Genomic DNA, 4,476 nt, shown 5'->3' on the forward strand with positions numbered 1-4,476 from the left:
CTTCTTTATTATCTTTTTGGGCTGACGAGATCAATATAAATGGTAGACATGGGTCATGGACAACCAACAATAAAATATGATGGCATGAACATACATAACATGGGATGACTAGACAATCAAGAAACTATATATAAGGTACGAGCTACCACACTACCGTGAGAGACTATACAACAAAAACCAGCCGACAAGGCCTACCAAACTATACATGAGTCGACACCTGTCTATGAGCCTCTAAAGGAACATAAGTGTTGCAACATAGCCGGAACAGGGCCCCGACATACCCATAATATCTATAACAAAAATGCATACCAAGACCAAGGCAAGTCCGAAGAAGGGATCTCGCCAATCACCGCTGAACTGGACAGCCTACTATGGTGGGGGAGCTGCGCCTGCCTGTCTATCAGGACCTGCAGCACGACATGCAGCGTCCACAAATAAAAGGACGTCAGTACGAATAAAGTACTGAGTATGTAAGGCAGGGAACCATAAGTACGAACAGTAATGTAAGCAGGGATAGAGAATAAACAACCTGTAACATCTGGGTACCTCTAAGGGCTACTGACATGAAACGCGTGATACATATGTATATATACATAAACTTTTAAAACATACGCCTCTGTGGGCATCATCATCATCATATCGTACCCGGCCGTAATAGGCTCGGTAAAAACGTACCCGGCCACGTGGAGCTCGGTAAAACCCAACTGATCAGTGGTTGCACAATAGGTGCCGTACCCGGCCGACTATAGCGCGGCTCGGTAAAGTAAAATAGATACATATATATAATGCATGCTCGACTCATGGACTCACGTTCTAAACCTTTCGGGTAAGGTCGATATCCTCTGTACACGTTATTAGGACTAACTCTTCACCATGAACCTTATAAGAATCAGGAAGTACCAATAACATTGATAACATAAGAATAAGAGAAGCAACATCAACATCAATCGTTCCATAAGAGGGGAAACAATGTAAGTACTGCTAGCTTCTAAGAGTAGAGTATCTTTGGAAGCTCGTTCATTACATTATGTACAATCGGAGTCGTGCAAAAGAAGGAAAGGGATAGCCTCACATACCTTGTATATACTGCCCCAATCTCAAGCTATGCAATTTTCACGACTCCTTAGTCTACAATAAGAGAAACGATACTATAGTTACCATTCAAGCGTCATAACTATTATGTATCGACCACAACCTATTTTACGATGAAACGGACAGAACCTCCCCTATATATATGACTTCACACAATTCCAAACAATCACCAAACAGCCCAAACAACATCAATAATAATCATATTGAGCCTCCCAAAACAGTCCACGCACAACTAAATCACTTCATACATACGACGGCCACCGTAGTCGTGTCAAACGACCCGGAAATGTTACGAAGAACTACCAGCCCACAACCCTACATCTATATGGTTTTTCTCCACACCCTTCCTCCTCCAAAACTCCACAAAACAGTAGTAAAACACGCAGCCCAACAGCAACACAAAACAGTCCACAAAACAGTCCGCTACAAGTGAATAACTCGAACTCACGGCTTCCGATCACCGTCGCGTGAGTTCTTACATGTATAGAACGAACCATGAATTCACAGCAGAATAAATGTATGAAAGATAGCAGTAAACTCACCTTACTTGTTGGATAACTGAGCCCTTATCTTGGTTCTTCAAACTCTAGGGTTTACCCCCAATTTGAACTTGAAAGAGAGGGAAAATCAATTAGGGTTTGTGGATAATTTTTGGGAGGAAGTTTGCAGGGGTTTAGGTCTGGTTATTTGTGAAATATAATGAGGGATATATTGCAGAAGATAAGCCTTTTAATGGGCTCTTTGTCTGACCCGAAATTGCCTCTTTTTGGGCTATCATTTAACCAAGTAGGTGACCCACCTACTTGTCACCTAGCAGCTTGTGCAGTCTCGCAAAAATGTCTATATCTCTCTACTCCAATGTCGTATTGATAAAAGGTTTAATACGTTGGAAACTAGACTCATAGATCTTCAATTTGGTGGTAGATCGCCCCGTAATTCCAAGTATATTGGGAGAAAAGCTTAATAACATTTGACCTAAAGTTTAAGTAAAACTATGAACTTAAGTTGCAACAACTCTTGTCGACTTTTGTTTCATAACTCGTTTGACTTCAAGACTATGATATGGATATTTTATGATTCATATACCTTAAAATATGACCTTTTGAGAGTATTAAGCACCCCTAGGTTTACCCAAAAATACGGCTGACAACATCCTTGATTCGTTTAACTTCTAATACTTGTTAACCACCCTTATACACCTTTGTATCATTTAAGACCAATAGGATTAATCTCTTATCATCTCAAAGATAATCTCTTCATGGATTTACACCGACGACCTTATGGCATGAACTAACGTATGTGAATATGGGTGGTAACACTTTTTATTCCGAGACTTAGCCCATTTCCCTCATTTTCCACTTGGTCTTAGGCAATTTTTGAGAGCATTTGAGAAGGGGTTCCACCATCATCAAGAGGTATGTGATTTCTTCTAGTTATGGGTTAAATACAAGGATTATATATGGATTTAAACATGTAAATTGTAGAAATTTAGGGATTGTGAAGAAAAACATAGAAATTGGTATTTTCTGATTTTGATCACGATTTTGGGCATGGAATTGAGAATAAGTTATATATTTGAGTTCCTGAGGTCATGGGTAAACTTTATCTTCGAAAAATTTCTATATCCGGGCACGTGGGCCCGGGGATGAATTTTAGGAACCTTCCATTTAGGGTTGGGAAATTGGTTTAATAATTAGAATATTGTTATAAATAGAATTCTATTTATGGTGAATGTCCATATTTTGAGAGATTCTAGGGTTTATTACTTGGTGGCTAAGTCACACTCTCCCTATAAATAGAGGGTCTATTCCATTGTAATTCATCCCAAATTCAATAAGAATTCTCTCTCCCTACTTTTCTTTGCAATACTCTTCTTCTTCTTTTATTATTTCATAACACGTTATCAGCACGAGACTCTAAACAATTGAGTAGAAGCTTTGGGATTGAGCATAATGATTGTCAATTATTCTATAAACTTCCTTCATGATTAAATTATGGATTCAAGGTAAGTATTTTATCGTATTTTTCTCTTTTATTCTATACTTTGATTTTAAATACAAGCAAAGACAACAAAGTTTGATTATAACTCTAATGGAGTTTGTATGAAATTATAACCACCTGAAGTGGTAAAATTCTATGCCTCGCCATGATGAAATTCATGTATGATATTGGGCAAAGAATTGAAAACCCATCCCATTGAATTTGCTCCATTCTCATTCCCTTAAGAGAATGTGATAGCAGTATGTGATAAGTCTGAAAGAAGACAAAATTATTACTATGAATGTATCAATGGATATGGACGTGGCAATAGACGAAATTATAATCGTCATCATTTGTGGTAATGAGAACAATAAGGATTCTCAAAATAATCTTTCACTCTGTGAAAAATATTTGTCATCGATTTGACATGAGATTTTGTAAAGCACATATAGATGATTGATGATGTGAATGTGACAACATCTGATTTATGAATACATATTCATTATTCAAAGAATATGAACGTGCTAGTGGTAGTGAATATACCGCACTCACCTCTAAAAGGAGGTTTGAGATGATATAAGAAAATAATGTCATTATTATGGCATGAATGGTCATTGGTCACGTACCTATTGTACGCTAAAATATTTTGGCATTGTGATTGTTAAAAGACAACGGTAATACAAGAAACAGATCTTGCATATAATTTTGACCATAACCATAATTGTATAACTTTCTCTTTAAAAGAGATATTCACCATATGGGTGTTGATGAATATGTGGCACTACAAAATTAATTGTGAAATCTGCAAGAGCCAATTATACTATTTTGGAGAAACCCAATTAATTACCAATAAGGTATTGTGTTGTAACTTATTCAGTTTCCAAAGTATACGCGAAAACGGTTGATTATATTGAGACTATAAATAAAGGAAAGATTTAATATCTTCTATTACTTCAACTTGTAGCGGGGTAATATGTATGTGAAAAGCTACCCGCTTTATTCTCCAATTTGTACTACATAAACAAAAGAATACCACAATGAAGTGGATATTTATGATATAAAAATTCATATCATAATAAACTTGGAGTTTATTCATAATTGCACACATCATGGTGTAAACATAATTGGTTTAGCCACGTTAATTCAAGTATGATGTGTAGAAATAAAAGAGAATTCACATGGGTAAATATTAAAGAACTAGAAAGTTCTTTACGAATTTTCTTACATTGGTTTGTTCTCATTAATTAATAGACCAATTAAAATTGGGATTGTATCCCATGAATGCTGGAAATATCAAAGGTGAATATAGGCCCATTCACCTGCCATGTATACCACATAAGATGCATCTATGAGATGGTTACATGTGCAATTATTATTGACCCGCAACCTGGTGTTTGCGAGGTA

Source organism: Nicotiana attenuata, unplaced genomic scaffold, assembly GCF_001879085.1.
Source record: "Nicotiana attenuata strain UT unplaced genomic scaffold, NIATTr2, whole genome shotgun sequence".
NCBI classification, from domain to species: Eukaryota; Viridiplantae; Streptophyta; class Magnoliopsida; order Solanales; family Solanaceae; genus Nicotiana; species Nicotiana attenuata.